Here is a 17,867-nt window from a genome sequence, read left to right on the forward strand (position 1 = left end):
TGGGCACAGTGGCTCACACCTGTAATCTCAGCACTTTGGGAGGCCAAGGTGGGTAGATCACAAGATCAGGAGTTCAAGACCAGCCTGGCCAATATGGTGAAACCATGTCTTTACTAAAAGTACAAAACTTAGCTGGGTGTGGTGGCAGACACCTGTAGTTGCAGCTACTAGGGAGGCTGAGGTAGAAGAATTGTTTGAATCTGGGAGGCAGAGGTTGCAGTGAGCTGAGAACAGGCCACTGCACTCCCGCCTGGGCAACAGAGCGAGACTCTGTCTTAAACAAACAAACAAACAAAAACAATGAGGGAGTTGAAGTCATGCTGTATAACCAAGGGATTAAAAGAGAAAAGAAAACCACTGTCTTTGTTGTTGTTGTTTCTGAGACTGGATCTCACTCTATTGCCCAGATTGGAGTAGAGTGGTGAAATGAAAGCTCACTGCAGTCTCTGACTCCTGGGCTCAAGCTATCCTCCCTCCTCAGCCTACCAAGTAGCTGGGACCACAGATGCAAGCAAATATGCCTGGCCAATTTTTTTCTATCTTTTGTAGGGATGGGGGTCTCACAATATTGCCCAGGCTAGTCTCAATTCCTGGGCTCAAGTGATTCACCCAGCTTGGCCTCCCAAAGTGCTGGGATTACAGGCATGAGCCAGCATACCTGGCCAACTACTGTTTATCTACATACACATACACAACCCTTCCTACACCAAATATGTGATCATTTTTCCCTTGCCAACCATGCTCCAGTTTTGCCTCATACAACTAGGCGTCCTACAATTTAACTCAGTTCTTACACTCATGACCCAGAGTTAGTGTCGACTCCACAGGTTAAGGGCTCTGTCTCACAATACATTTCTATACTTCAGATGTCAATCACATGTCGTATGTCCTGAAATCACCCACAACTTCTGTCCAACATGGCCACAAACTGGGGATTCCAACGCCTTCCTCAGGTCCAGAAAGTGTTAGAACAGCTCACGTAACTCAGGGGAACATTTTCTTATAGTTATCAGCTTATTACAAAGAATATAACACAGAAATAGTCACCTGGAAGTGATGCACAGGACACGGCATGGGTGGGAGGACAGAGCTCCATGTTCCCTCAGGCATGCCACCTCCCCAGTACTTGCTGCAGCATTAATAGTTGTAACTGTGTCTCAGCCACATGCCAAATCTAAATGATCGTAAGGAAACTCAGGAATGTTGCTAGAAACAAAGAAGACATTGGACTTACACAATTAGTAAGCAGAACAAAAGGGAATTTGCAGTTTTCTCTTATGCTTTGACTTTTGGGGGACATTTCATGATTAGAGCTTATGTGTCTTATTTAAATTTTGGTGAATATTCCTGTTTTGTCATTTGAAATTAATTCTTGTGTTAACTTGAACTTTTTGCCCCCTCAGAGAAAATATAATTTAGAATTTTACTTTTCCAAGCATTAGGATTGTTATTTTTGGTTGCTATGAGAAATTAAATACCTGATATTCTGAAAAAAAAAAAAAAAAGTAGTGCCTTTCTTAAAATAGTCTTGAATTCTATCTACCAAGATAACAGAAAGATCCATGCCACCACTGACTACTAAAACCATTTATTATCCCAGGTGTTTGCAGTTGTGTAAGATTTTTTTTCAATGATTTTTTTCTTTTTTAACCATTTGATTGACAGATACAGTGGAAGTTGTTCACAGTCCCTATCGAAAACAAGTGTTGCCATGTATTAACAACTGAAAATACTCACCTTTCATCTTGGGAACCTGATAAAGAGTTCAGTATTCTAAATGTATTTTCCAAAACATTTTTAAAAAGAAAATATTTTTGTGTTTTGCTAAAGTTCCCTTAGCTGGGACTACAGGTGCAGGCCACCGCACCCTGCTAATATTTTTGTATTTTTAGTAGAGACGGGGTCTTAGCCAGGGCAGTCACCGGATCTTGACCTCGTGATCCACCTGTCTTGGCCTCCCAAACCGCTAGGATCACAGGCTCGAGCCACCGCACTTAGCCTTATATAGGTTTTTTTTTTTTTTTTTTTTTTTGAAATGGAGTCTTTCTCTGTCACCAGACTGTTGTGCAGTGGCGTGATCTCGGCTCACTGTAATCTCCGCCTCCTGGGTTCAAGAGATTCTCCTGTCTTAGCCTCCCTAGGAGCTGTGACTACAGGTCCACGCCGAATTTTTGTAGTTTTAGTACAGACAGGGTTTCACCATGTTGGCCATGTTTACTATGCCCAGCTAATTTCTGTAGTTTTAGTACAGACAGGGTTTCACCATGTTGGCCATGTTTACTATGCCCAGCTAATTTCTGTAGTTTTAGTACAGACAGGGTTTCACCATGTTGGCCAGGATGGTCTTAATCTCCTGACCCCCTGATCCGCCCGCCTTGGCCTCCTGAAGTGTGGGATTACAGATATGAGCCACCACTCTGGCCATATAGGTTTTTTTTTTTTTTTTAGAACAACTGTATGTATGAAAATTGACTTATGTGGGCAAATTGAATCCCTAAAAAGGTTTCTAGTTGGACAAAACATTGAAGGCAACATTTGTATAAAAAATAAAAAATAAATAATAAATAATAATATACATAAATATTATTTGAAAAATCGTATTTAACTGTTTAAGCTTTATCTGTAAATTGGAAATGTGATAGCTGCCAGGAAATGGTGTAGTGAGAAATGGAAGAAATAGCACATACAAAGTAGTTACCTAGGTAAATCTCTATCCTGTCACCAACTCTTCCATCCCAGAGGCCTCCTAGGTCACACAAGCTAAAGCACCTATGTCCACCACATCTTATTCTTATAATTCTTTTTAAATTTAATTGATATGAAGTGATCTTTTTAATGTGTTTTTATTCCCTGCTGGAGACATTGTGCATTCATTTGCTGCCAAATTCTCCAAAGTCTGTTCTTACACATGGCAGGCATTCATTTTTTTCATTCATTCCAAAACCATTCTTAGAACCGACTTTGCTTTTGATGGGGTTACTCTGCTGAACAAAAAGTGAAGTTTCTGCCTTGATAGGATATAAAAATAGTTTATTTATAAGCCAATACTTTTTTATGGGTACAAATATATACAATAATTGTGCAATAGTTTCTAGGACTATTTTGTTTTAACCCATTGGCATAGAAACAAAATTCGTCTGTTGTACAAAATATTGCCTTTATAACTTTCCTAATATTTATAATAAAGGGACTCACTTTACTTGGATATTTCTAAGTTGGGGAGAGTTGCTTAATTTTATTGGATGTCACTGTTTCTTACTTTTTCCGTTTGTGAAAGAAGGGAGCCAATTTGATGCTCTTCTACAATCTAGGACTTAATGAACCATTATTCATTGTACTTTTCAATGTGTGTCACTTTCTTGTTACAGAAAATGGGCTTTTCCTAGATGTCATTAGTAAGGCAGTTTAGAGTGTGTCCTTGCTGGGAAGATGTACAGTAGTGGTAATAATTCACCATTTAGGAATATCAAAACAGTATTCATGTGCCCTGAAACACTGAACAGCATCTAGCAAACCATATGTTTCCTAATGTTGCTTTATCTAGTGTTACAGAAATAAATGTATTGATTTTAAAATTATAATGCTGATTTATTTTAGTTCAAAATCTAAATTATGTTCTTTCTTATACATTTACATTCTGGAGACAAAGTTTGAGAACTGCATTGATGATCTAACAAGCGTTTTAAAATGAATTTGCTCTGTTAGCATTTTCTGTACAGTATGTTTCCAAGCTTCATTTTGACCCTCATTATTGGAATTCCTTACCTGTAGTCCTTTTAGCCCATTGATTCCTCTTTATCCTTTAAGAATTATTCTATCCATTCTTTTTTTCTGGAACCTATTTCTGGCCTTCATTCACCACAGGGTGATTAGATATTCTCTCTTTGTGTTTCCATAAAATCATGCACATATTTACTTTGCTTACCGTATTTTTCATAATTACCTATTTCTTCATTTCCAGCTCCTATTAGATTGTGACCTTTTTGATACTAAGGATTTTATGTGTTAATCCTTATAATTCTAAAGTATAACACAGTACCTGTCTTGTAGATGGTGCACAGTAAATGTACATTACATTAGTGGATGAATAAAAGTTAAGAATCAACACGGATATGACTCTTCATGCAGAGGATAGAGCATCAAGGGAGGTATAGTCCAGAAGGGGTAGCACAATTTAGTGATTATGATCTTTTCCACTGTGATAGTAGTCCAAGTTATAGAATGTATGAGCAATAATGAAATAAAAATTGACTGAAGAGGAACATACAATCTAGACTAGAGAATTGACTAACCGTGAATTAAGATTGCCTTTATGGAGTTCAATTCAGATAGATTCCATAATTGTTGTGAAGAATTTGGAAATTAAGTAAAGAATTCTGAAACTTAGTTGAAAGTAGTTTGTTGGAAAACCTTATAATAATTGGGAATACAGGCACAAAGGATGTTGGAAAGTTTATTTTAGTGCTATAAATTATTGATGAGTTATCACTGCCAGCATATCCTCAGAATACCTTTATGTTGTCAAATTTTAAAAGCACTTGGATAATTTAGATTAATATAATTCACTTAGATTCTGTATAAAATATTAGTAAATGATATTGATGACTTGATTTACACTTTACTTTCTGCCATGTACTATGCTATATACTTTCATATGCATTAACTTTAACACTTACTCCAATGTAATTATTCACATTTTACAGATGAGGAAACCGAGTGTAAGAAAGCTCAATCCAGTTGTCTTGATAACAGAACTAATTGAAAATCTGTACTTATACTGCTCTGCACTATGACCCCAAGAGTCTCTAATATACTTAGATTTTTTCTGCTCAGATTGAAAGTGGCAAGCATAAATGTCTATAAATCTAGTTATCTCTTATGTGGTCATTCATTCATTCATTCAATCTCCAAACATTTACTGGCCCTCTAGACACTGCTAGGTACTATATATGTAACATACCCATATACTCTCATGGAAGTTACAGTGGAAGAGACTAGCGTTAGAAATATAAACAAGGCTGGGTGCAGTGACTCAGACCTTTAATCCCAGCACTTTTGGAGGCCTAGGAGGGCAGATCATGAGGTCACCAATTCAAAACCAGCCTGGACAAAATAGTGAAACCTCGTCTCTACTATAAATACAAAAAAATTAGCCAGGTGTGGTGGCGGGCCCCTGTAATCACAGCTGCTTGGGAGGCAGAGGCACAAGAATTGCTTAAACCTCGGAGGCAGAGATTGCAGTGAGCTGAGATCATGCCACTGCACTCCAGCCTAGATGAGACAGTGCGAGACTCTGACTCAAAATATATATATATATATATATATATATATATATATATATATATATATGTATATACTGTATAATGACAATTTTTGATAAATGCTATGAAGAAAACTGGAGTGCCTTTTATTAAGTAGATTACAGAACAGGCTTCTTATGTACTTACTTCCCTGTGGGCAAATGTAATTAGATTTACAATATAGCTTACTGTAATTCAAGAAGATGCTTAAAATAGCTTTAGATAAGTGGTACCACACCAATGTAATCAAGCTGAACAGAACAGTTTGAAATCATTGGTCTTCTAGCAGGCTTTTCACAGCACAGAGGGAATTTTGGCAAACTGGTATTCTTGAAGAAAATTGTGGTGTTACACTTCAGTAGGTTCTGAAAATTTACCAAATGTCACATCTGTATTTCAGTTTTGGAGAGTGACTTTGAAACTACTTCAGCAATGACCTACATCACTTCACAAAAGAGCATAATTATCCATTGAGATAACTCTTAGGTTGCCCTTTAAAAAGCAGTATGTGTCCTGCTGCAACTCTGAGCATGTGGTAGATTTTGAATTGGAAATATGGAGACAGCATTTGATAAATTTGAATATTTGGCTTAAGATATTGATAACATTTGGCATAAAGTCAAAATAGTGGTATTTCAGGATAATTTATTTCATTCAGAACTTAATAAAGCTAGGTGGTCAAAATAAATAAAAAATAAAAATAATACAAACAAAGCAAAGCAAAACAATGTGAAACTTTGCTGGATGCTAATGACAGACTAGACCAGGCATCCCCAAACTATGGCCCGCAGACTGCACGCGGCCCCCTGAGGCCATTTATCTGGCCCCCCGCCACACTTCAGGAAGGGGCACCTCTTTCATTGGTGGTCAGTGAGAGGAGCACAGTATGTGGTGGCTCTCCAATGTCCTGAGGGACAGTGAACTGGCCCCCTGTGTAAAAAGTTTGGGGACGCCTGGACTAGACCCTGGCTTTATTGCACATCAAAAGTTATAAAGTCTTGGCTGGGCGTGATGGCTCATGCCTGTAATCCCAGAACTTTGGGAGGCTGAGACAAGTGGATTGCTTGATGTCAGGAGTTTGAGACCAGCCTTGTCAACATGGTGAAATCCCCTCTACTAAAAACACAAAAATTAGCCTAGCATCATGGCACATGCCTGTAATCCCAGCTACTTGGGAGACTGAGGCAAAAGAATCACCTGAGCCTGGTAGGTAGAAGCTGCAGTAAGCCAAGAAAATACACTCCAGCAGCTGGGCATGGTGGCTCACACTTGTAATCACAGCACTTTGGGAGGCTGAGGCAGACAGATCATTTGAGGTCAGGAGTTCAAGAGCAGCCTGGCCAACATGATAAAATCCTGTCTCTAATAAAAATATAAAAGTTAGTTGGACATGGTGGCAGACACCTGTAATCCCAGCTACTTGGGAGGTTGAGACAGGAGAATCGCTTGAACCCAAGAAGCCTCAGAGATTTCAGTGATCCAAGACTACACCATTATACTCCATCCAGCCTGGGCAACAAAGCAAAACTTTGCCTCAAAAACAAAACAAAACAAAACAAAAAACAACAACAAAATGAAAAAAAAAATGCACTCCAGCCTGGGCAACAGAGTGAGACTCTGTCTCAAAAACAGTAAAAACCAAAACAGTTACAAAGTCTTACATTTTAGTTTTAGAAGTAACCTTGGGCCTGTACTTAAGTACCAGTTACATAAATAACTGGTACTTAACTGATTTCTGAATGCAGAAAAGTTTCTAAGTCAGTGATCTGTTTATTTGATTTTTATTTTTTTGCCAACAAATGTGTGTTGTAACTTTACTTCTTGTTCCTCCCTCCACTTTCACAATTTTTTAATGGACAGACAACATTATTTCCTGACAGTTGGAGACATTTTTTGTAATTATCTGCAAATCTGAGAGTCTTAAGACTCTGTTTCTTAACGCTGTCAGAAAGTGGTTGAAATGATTTTCGTGAAGTGAAAATGTATGTGAAAGATAGAAGTTAAGCATGAAATATAGTATCGTAATTGAAACCTGTTATCATTTATCAACTCTAGACATTATGAGCCTTCCCTATTGTTGTGTTTCCTGGAGTTTTCTTATCCTGTTAGTACTCTTCATTATCCCTTATGTCGTTCTTATGTACCACTCTCACAGGGGAGAAACCCTTAAATTGGGTCTTGAGGAATAAATAGGAGCATGCTCAACAGAAAGGTGAGGAAGAGAACTCCTTAATAATCACTGATAGCTATTCAGGCTGGAAAGTTAAATTAGTTCAGTATTGTTAATGGATGTCATGCAAGGAAAGACATAAAATTAAAGGAGAATAAAGCAGTGGCATAGAGTCAGATCAGACAGTAAAACCATTTGATATGGTTTGGCTGTGTCCCCACCGAAATCTCATGTTGAATTGTAGTTCCCATAATCACCACATGTTGTGGGAGAGACCCAGTGGGAGGTAATTTAATCATGGAGGCTGTTACCGCCATGCTTTTCTTATGATAGTGAGTTCTCACAAGATCTGATTTTATAGGGGGCTTCCCACTTTGCTTGCCTCACATTCTTCTCCTTCCTGCTGCAAGTGAAGAAGGATGTGTTTGCTTCCCCTTCTACTATAATTATAAGCTTCCAGAGGCCCTCCCAGCCCTATGGAATGGTGAGTCAATGAAACCTCTTTCATTTATATATTACCCAGTCTCAGATATGTCCCTATAGCAGCATGAGAACAGATTAATACAGTAAACTGGAACCACATAGAATGGGATGCTGGTATAAGGATACCCAAAAATGTGGACTCATCTTTGGACCTAGGTAACAGGTAGAGGCTGGAATAGTTTGGAGTGCTCAGAAGAAGACAGGAAAATGTGGTAAAGTGTGGAACAGAGACTTGGAGGCTCAAAAGACAGGAAGATGTGGGAAACTTTGGAACTTTCTAGAGACTTGTTGACTGGCTTTGACCAAAATGCTGATGGTAATACGGACAATGATGTCTAGGCTTAGGTGGTCTCATACGGAGATGAGGAACTAAAGTCTCTTGTCATGCAAAGAGACTGGCAGCATTTTGCCCCGGCTCTAGAGATTTGTGGAATTTGACCTTGAGGGAAAGGATTTAGGGTAGCTGGTGTAAGTAATTTCTAAGTGACAAAATGTTCAAAAGGAAGTAGAGCATAAAAGTTTGGAAAATTTGCAGCCTAGTGATGTGATAGAAAAGAAAAACACATTTGCTGGGGAGAAATTTAAGCTGGCTACAGAAATTTAGATAAGTAACGAGGAGCCAAATATTAATCACTAAGACTTTGTGGAAAATGTCTCCAGGGCATATCAGAGACCTTCACAGCAACTGCTTCCATCACAGACCTGGAGGCCTAGGAGGGAAAAATGGTTTCCTGGGCTGGGCCCAGGGTCTCCTTGCTGTGTGCAGCCTCAACACTTGATGCTCTGCATCTCAGCTGCTCTAGTCATGGCTAGAGGGTCAGGTACAGCTCAGGCCAGTGCTTCAGAGGGTGCTAGGCCAAAGGCTTGGAAGCTTCCACATGGTGTTGGTCCTCTGGGTGTATAGAAGACAAGATTGGAGGTTTGGAGACCTCCACCTAGATTTCAGGGATGTATGGAAATGCCTTGATGTCCAGGCAGAAGTCTGCTGCAGGGGCAGAGCCCTCATGGAGAATCTCTGCCAGGACTAGGGCAATACAGAAAGTAAATGGGTTCAAGGCCCCACACAGAGACCCCACTGGGGCACTGACTAGTGAAGCTGTAAGAAGAAGGCCACTGTCCTCCAGACCCCAGAATGGTAGATCCACCAATACCTTGCATTGTGCACCTGGAAAAGCTGCAGACACTCAACTCCAGCCCATGAAAGCAGCCAGGAGTGGGGCTGTACCATGCAAAGCTACAGGGGCAGAGCTGCCTAAGCCCATGGGAGCTCATCCTTGCATCAGTGTGACCTAGATGTGAGACATGGAGTCAAAGAAGACCATTTTGTAACTTTAAAGTTTGATGACTGCCCTATTGTATTTCAGATGTGCATTGGCCTGCAGCCCCTTTGTTTTGGCCAATTTCTTCCATTCGGAATGGATGTATTTACCCAACACCTATAACCTCATTGTATCTAGGAAGTAACTAACATGCTTTTGATTTTACAGGCTCCTAGGCAGAAGGGACTTGGCTTCTCTCAGGTAAGACTCTGGGCTTAGACTTTTGGGGTAATGCTGAAATGAGTTAAGACTTTGGAAAACTGTTAGGAAGGGCATGATTGTGTTTTACAATGTGAGGACATAAGATTTGGGAGGGACCAGGGGTGTAAAGATATGGTTGGCTGTGTTTGGACCCAAATTTCACCTTGAATTATAGTTCCCATAATTCCCATGTGTCATGGGAGGGGATCTGATGGGAGATAATGTAATCATGGGGGCTCTTACCCCTGTGCTATTCTTGTGATACTGAGTGAGTTCTTACGACAGCTAATGGTTTTATAAGGAGCTTCCTCCTTCACTCAGCTCTCATTCTTCTCCTTTCTCCTGCCATGTGAAGAAGGATGTGTTTGCTTCCCCTCTCACCATGATTGTAAGTTTCCTGAGGCCTCCCCAGCCCTGTGTAACTGTGAGTCAATTAAACCTCTTTCATTTATAAGTTACCTAATCTCAGGCATGTCCTTATAGCAACTTGAGAATAATACACTGTATTATTACAGTGTATTATTACTACAGGGACTTGACTAATGCAGTATATTAGTCCCTATAATAATATACTTGAACTTTACAGTGTATTATTAGAGGGACTAATACACTGTAAAATTCAAGAAGAAATTATCACATCAGGTAAAATTGTGTTTGGTGACCAGGAAGGGGCCCACCTTCTCTGCAGAAGCAGAAGAGAATGGATGAAGGACCAAGGGAGATACAGAAATGTGCACAGGTAACCAAGATGTTGTGGGAGTTCATGCCTGATCTGATGGCATTTATTTTTTCTGTAAATAAGAAGCCATGTAGATTAGGTGTGTGGCTCATGCCTGTAAGCCCAGCACTTCGGAAGGTCTAATCAGGAGGAGCACTTGATGCCAGGAATTTGGGGCCAGGCTGGGCAACATGGTGAAACCCTGTCACTACAAAAAAAAAAATACATCAATTAGCCAGACATGGTGGCACGTGCCCATAGTCACTGCTGTTTGGGAGACTGAGATGGAAGGATCACATGAACTTGGCGAGGTAAAGGCTGCAGTGAGCCATGATTGTGCCACTGTACTTGATCCTGGGTGGCAGAGTGAGACCCTGTCTCAACAACAAGAACAACAATACGGAGCTCCGGGTCAACTGCAGAGGGTGACTGAGGATATTTAGGGAACTTAAAGATAAGGGATGATGTTAGAACTGTAATGGAGGAGAGGAAGATACCAAGATATGTGTGGAAAGCTTACTGGACAGGCCTTGGGATCCTGCTGAAATTGAAATATATAAATAATTAGTGGTATCCATTTGTACAATTAATCCATTTCCCTTAGCTCTATTTAATGCTATAATTACATAGTCCATTCCAAGTTTGGAATTTTCAGACTTCTTCTTGCAAGAAGACATAGGCATGAGGGACTCGAGAATGTTAGTGATTTATCATAGATGATATTAATATTATTGAGTACATATGATGTGTTAATAACTGTGCTTAGTACGTTATATATCTTGCCACATTTAAAATTTTTTTCTATGAGGTATAAATATTGTTCCCACTTTCTAAAAACAAGTTGAGGATCAAGGTTAAGTAATTTTCTCAAGATAGATTTACCAATATTTAGCATAACTGGGATTTGAGTGAAGATCAATGTTGCAGCTTAACAGAGAAAAAATCTGAGGCAAAAAAGGGCTAATCGTTTGTGAGAAGATGTGTCAAGAGACTAACCAGTCTCGAGAAGTTACCAGAACAGGATTGATGGAAATAAAATATTGCAGATTGCATGACAGATAGAGAACTAATTGGTAAGTAGAACATCAATGTTTAAGCCTCTAATGATAGAGGCATTCAGAGTGGCCATGAAGTCCTAGTTGGAAATGGTTTTCTGAAATGAGAGTTGAAGTAGAGAACATGAATTCTATGGATAGATTATTGATTGCAGTGCAACGGTATTGATTATCTATATTGATTTTGGTAGGATTTTGGAATCAGGAGAAATGGATTTTGGAGGAATGACATAAAAGCAGATGAGCCCCAGTATTCAGAGTGATATAGATTGGTGAAGTGAACCTAAGTGAAAACTTTTTCATGAAATTGAAAAAGCCACAAAATGGAAGTAGGATTATTCTGAGCCTCTATCCTGATCTGAATATATGAAGATGACTTATGTAAATCAGGTTTTCAAGGAGAAAACAATTTGGAGACAAAATAATGTCTTGGTTAGGAATAAGTAAGTTTGTTTATTAAAAAATGGGAGTCATAGAGGGTACAATGGACAAGGTTGAGAAAGACATACATCAAGAGGAGAGTGGGAGGGTGGAGAGCATGAACCAAATGGGAAAAAGTACGTAACTGTGTGAGTGAGAGATTGCAAAAGAGGATTAGTGATTAGAGGAAACACTTTGGGGCTTGAGAGTGAAGGACAAGAGGCATCAGTGGAATTCGATGGCTTTAAATTTGTAAACAAATCTTTGGTTTAAAGGTGTTCTGCTATTTCATTTCCAAATACTGCCATGACCTGACTTTCAACCACGTTGTTATTTGAGCTAAGTGAGGATGACAATGTTCAAAATTCAGTGGCGGTTGGGGCCGATACAGAAGCCTTGTTGTTCAGATCAGTGGAAGATTTGAATCATATTAACTGATTCCCGTCTCCTCCTTCACAACCACTCTGGTTTTGTGGCCTTGCTTAATAGTATTTTACTTCAAAAGTTTTAGGCTGGGTACAGTGGCTCACACCTATAATCTTAGCATGTGGGGAGACCAAGGTGGGTGGATCACCTGAGCTCAGGAGTTCAAGACCAGCCTGGTCAACATGACAAAACCCCGTCTCTACTAAAAATATAAAAATTAACCAGGCATGATGATGGGTACCTGTAATCCCAGCTACTGCAGAGGCTAGTGGCCGGAGAATCGCTTGAACCCAGAGGCGGAGGTTGCAGTGAGTTGAGATCGCACCATTGCACTCCAGCTTGAGCAACAAGAGCAGAACTCCATCTCAGAAAAAAATAGTTCTAAAAATATTAATGTGAATTTTATAGATATTTGTCTAATATTTCACTTTTTCAAGACATTACATTAATTTAATATTTAGTGTTTAGGTTTTATACATATTATCATTTTATTTGCTTATTAGAACAGATACTCACTTGATACTCATTTCCATTTTGAAGTTTTAAAAGGGCATAGTCTTACCTGAGCACTTGAATAACTTTAACGAAAATTTAAATTGGGTCTGTAGATTTACTTGTTCCACAATACATGGAAAAGAATGTGTGTCTTATACAAAATAAAGGAGATATGGTATTATGAAGTGCATTCTAAGCATACTGTTAATCAAAGTTTAGCACCAGAAGTGTTTTAATACACCACATAGTTCAACCACCTATTTATGGCTGATGTATGTCCATTTGGTGCCTTTTCATGAAAGAGATTTCTTCTAACTGATATTGTGGAAACAGTGAACAAGATCAAAGTTGGAATATTGTCTCCTACCCTTAAAGATGTATACCCCTGAGAACTTGGCTTCTCCAAGCTGAGTATTTCCTCTTCTGTAAAATGGGGATGTTACCATTACCAAGGAGTGATTGAGAGGGTTAGAGCGCCCATTTTACTTTTAGATATCTCTGGCTTGAGGTTATATTTATATTGAATGAAAATCTATCTCTCTGTAGTTCTAATCTACTCAGGATAGTTCAGGATCCTGGAACCACAATAGGAAATTGAAAATTACCTTAAAACTAAGTTTCACACTGTATAATTTTTGATGTTTATGCAGCAACCTGGCCTTTAACAAGTCAATATTAGCAAATGTCTTATTTTCCCCAAAGATAATGATTGGAATAACTTTACAATATGCCAGGCAAGGCCATCTGGGAGTCTCCTGGATAAATTTGATCATCAGAAGAATCCTGTGAGTCACAGGAATGGGTCTGCTTTGATATCCCTGCTGTGCTGAGGCGTGGGCTGGGAGGTGCCTGTGGGAAGTGTGGACTCCATGCAAATTCAGCAATGGATTTCAGAGCGCAGCAGTTTGAGCCCTTGGTCAGTTATACTCCCTCTAGTTGTAGGTCTTTGAGGCACATCCTTAAGAGCACCCCATCATATTGTCTGTCTTAGTTATAGGTAAAAATAAAATTGCTAAAGGCTCTAGTGTACTATTTGCTTTGTAGAGTGAAAGATAAATGTAAATTTTACTATGAGGTGATGGTAGCTAAAAGAAGCTACTATTTATGCTTCTTTCTTACTGCCATGCAGAGTCCACTCCTTCACAACCACTCATACTTCCCTTAAAGTAAGATGATAAAGTGAGCATGGCAACATTCCAAAACAAGCTCCGTGTGATCTGCCTTTGCAGTATGTTTTGGCTTTGCCCCTCTTCATGGTTAATTTTCACTCCACCACTAACCAAATTATATTTTTCAATGTTTATTGATTTTTCTTTCATCTTTAACTTCCTCGGTTAGAAAAAAGGTTGGCTATTAATGTCTCTATAACAAAGAAATGTGAACATGGTAAGTTAATTCAGTAATTTTGTTAAAGTATTGAGATCAAAGCTTATTGTCCTAGTGTTTTTCTCCATGATTTTTAGTATATGATGGTATAGGCCATTTACTTAGATTCCACTCATATAACTCTATTACCCTTGTTTAGAGATTTTAAGTTCTACTACTTATTAAGGAGTACCGTAGAATTTCTTATGTCAATCATGAAAAGAGCTATACACTATAGCTATAAATAGTATTTATAGTTACATACATGTAGTTGTTTATAACATGCCTTTTAGAATCTGTCTGCAGTGACTTTCAAAGGTCACCTTTGGTGGTTATGTAAACATAAAACAATGGATTTGCTTTTGGACATCTAAGAGGATGATGCAGTGTCTCATATCTGTCATTTACCAGCAGAAGAAATGTTACCCTTCAGCTTTGCCACAATGCCCTCACATTCTTCAACCTTGAGTTAGTCAGCCACTTATCAGCTGATGTGATTTTACATTTTTGCCTTGATCATTAATCATTCACTTTAAGTTCTTCTTTTGTAGTGTTTGCCAGTTGCTTCCAAAACAAACGTGCTTTCTGGGCTTGAGGAAGGGAAAAGCAAAAAAGATTGAAAAGAATATAATAGATGGTTTCACAGTTATTTTGGCTTTATTAAAATGCTAACTACTATCATTAGGTATAGAACTAAGCTTGAGGTTTTAATAAATACTTTATTCAAGGAACTTTTTCTTCAGCCCTAATGAGAATTTATAAACATGATTGGATTGTACTGTTAAGTTAAAGGGAGAAACTCTCTCCTAAGAGAGAAAATTGTTTGCTGTTTTTCTGAAAATTTGAGTGTGAATTTACATAGTTTTAAATATTCCTTTTAGATTTACTGTTGTTCATTTTTTTGTAGGACATTTATTTATTTTGTGAAATATATTAATAAAATTACATATGTCAACTGACATAATTTTTTACTTCTATTATTCTGTAGATAATAATCAACCAGGTGTAAACATGAGTAATACATTTCCCCTATTACGTTGTATATTCCTAGCCCTTTGCATAAGCACCTTTGCAAAATATATTTCATTTCTGTATTGATTAAAATTTGCTTCATGAGTAGAAGAGATCATGAACCCTGGGTAATGCATTTTGGTTGTAACTAAAATTCTTAAGTCAATTAATTATGAGTTACACCAGACATGGATCTTAATGACACCCAGAGTATTCTATTAAAATAGCAGTATTGAAATAGCTGCTGGCCCTTTCTAAAAAGTATGGCCAGTTAAATCACCTAAATAATGGTCTCTGAAATTACAGTATTAAAAATAACATCTTATTTCCCACCTGATAATTGGATGACACATTAGATATTAACCTAGCCTTCCAAAGGCTTACAGATTTCTTTTCTTTTTCCTTCCCATCCCTTCTTATTTGTGTTAGTTTTATTTTCAGTAGAACAGATCAAGGAATTTCTCTTAGTTTATGAACCTTTCTAGAAACTTAAATACAGCTTATACTTTTGCTATTGGTTTTATATTAAATAAATTATGAAAAAGTTGCCTTTTAATATAAGAATCTGTGATTTACACATGCATGATTCAGAAGGTCAGGTATTCTAACTTTTGTACAAGGTAAAAATTACTTGGAAGATGAAAAGGCATGCCCAAACAAATAGAAAACATTTTATTTCATTTTAAACTACCTTTCTTTTTAAAAACATCTTTATTTTGTATATATGCTTATATAACTGTCAAATTACTTTTTATTGTTTTACATATCAGCCTACAAACATATAATTCTTAAGATTTGCTTCTCTTTTTTAAAAAATTGTCATTCCTTAAGACAAATGAAATTTTACTGCCCTATTTTTGCAGAACAAAATACTGTAAATTAAAATTAACTGTAGTTGTCTAATGTTGTAGAGAAAAATCAGGGAATTTCTAAACTCACATTGTTAAAATAAATTTTTAGTTGAGGAATAAAACAGAAAAGAGAAAGAAAACTTAACTAATGATTCTCAAATAATATTTGTATTATTTTATTTCATGTAAGAATCAAAATGTGGGAGATCTCACTTGTTAGGTATGAAGCAAGAAATATAATTATACAGACAAAACTGGATTATAGCAAATAATACCAATTTGTCACCATACCTATGCATAAAATAAATGCAAAGTTATATAATTTTACTATTACTGAATCAGAAAGTTAGTTCGAGTAAGATGTTATGTTTTAAAAGTACTTATTACATAATTGTTAATTATTGTGGTGTACTAATACCAGGAAATTTGTGAAGTATATCTTAATATTGATATTAGATTCAAATGAATTTAATTATTGTTATAAGGGGGTACTTTGCATGTAAAATTCACAAGTTTTTGTGTAATTTATACTAAATTGGTACAATTATATGTACATTCTCTGCTTATTATAGTTTTGAAATTTACAAAGTAAACAATTGGTTGTAAACCTAAAATTTCTTTCATTTTTAGACTGCAATGTCAAGGTTCTCTGGTCAAATCAAGTGACATTGCAAGTGCTATCAAAATGACCTCAGACTTTTTCTGTTCTGTTTTCTTTGGCCTTACTTATGTGATTTTTTTATATTTTAAAAACCTTTTCACTGTGCGATGTTACTGTAGAACAATCTGATTTTTGTTGATTACACCTCAAAGTTGATTCTATTGATTTAATAAAATAAATATCAGAATTTGTATACTTAAATACATTATTTTTAAAATAAAGAATCAGCAGGAATCTAATACCTATTCATGTATATAATCTAATATTTTATGTCTTAAGTAGCAAATATTAATATCATTAACTAATGCTGTTATTAATAACAAATTAATATTTTAATTAACTATTATGGCATGCAATAATTACAACATAGGGTTAGTGGTGATGTGGATGAATTTAACTAAATAATCTGTTTATATCTAAAGTTGTCTTTAAATAGAACCTCAGAGCTTTACGAGAAGAATTAATAGTAGTTATTAATAGTATTATTAATTAATTGTTCATGTTAGTTCATTGTCAAATGCTGTATGTAGTAGGTATTTTACAAATGTTAACTAGCTTGATTTAATAGTCAAAATTTAGAGGTAAATACTAGTATAATCTTTGTTTTCAAATAAAGAAATTGGACAAAGAAGTGAAAAACTTGTTTCAAGGTTCATATAGTCAAAGAACATACAAGAACTGATAGTCAAATGTTGGTTATATTTTTATAATATTTCTGATGTATTGTTAAACCTTAAATGTCTCACTCAATTGTTGCTTCAATTTTTAATTAAGACATTTAATATAAACAGAGTTTTAATGTATTTCTGTAAAAATTTCAAAATATTACTTTATAAACAGACACACACACTCACATTCACATATATTTATGTACCAAAAATGGAGAGAGACATCACTCAAAGATTAAACACCAGTTATTGGTTTGAAATCCTGAAGATGCTGGACTGAAATGAGTCTTTCTGATGATTTTGCAGGAAATCCTCTGCACCTTGAGAAATTTTACTTTAGACTTAGAATATAAAGGTAGACACAAATAAATGCAAGATGCCATAATTATAATCATGAGTATAACTGTGGTGATGTGAACAAATTTAATGAAATAATCTGTTCATATCTAAAGGGGCCTTTAAATAAAACTTTGGAGATTTAAGAGAAGGTAAAATAGCATTTTCAGCCAGTGCAAGAGAAAGCTACATTTTATTGAGTCTTTCAGATATGGAGTTGGATATATCTTTCAAACATGCATCAAAATATTTATGTGGTTACTGTATTCTTTGATTCTTCTAGGAGTCAATCTTAAGTTGTGATGCTTTCCTGTGAAACCTGAAACAAAGTAATCTTGGGAACCAAAGACTCTAGGACTCTTGGTGCCAACAGAGTTACTCTGTGAGT

General features: G+C 36.8%; 1 protein-coding gene across 5 annotated transcripts in view; it reads left to right on the forward strand.

The window, feature by feature from the left end:
- Window positions 1-17,867, forward strand: part of SLC16A7 (solute carrier family 16 member 7) — a 187,421-nt gene that overhangs the window by 45,124 nt on the left and 124,430 nt on the right. For 4 of the 5 annotated variants that reach the window (XM_074402822.1, XM_074402819.1, XM_010337261.3 and 1 more), the window contains exon 2: window positions 17,763-17,861. The gene's annotated coding sequence lies outside the window, so the exon portion shown is untranslated. Of the gene's footprint in view, window positions 1-9,440; window positions 9,474-17,762; window positions 17,862-17,867 lie in introns of all 5 variants that reach the window. The other variant, XM_074402818.1, reaches the window with a different exon arrangement.

This window comes from Saimiri boliviensis, chromosome 7 (genome assembly GCF_048565385.1).
Source record: "Saimiri boliviensis isolate mSaiBol1 chromosome 7, mSaiBol1.pri, whole genome shotgun sequence".
In the NCBI taxonomy this organism is placed as follows: Eukaryota; Metazoa; Chordata; class Mammalia; order Primates; family Cebidae; genus Saimiri; species Saimiri boliviensis.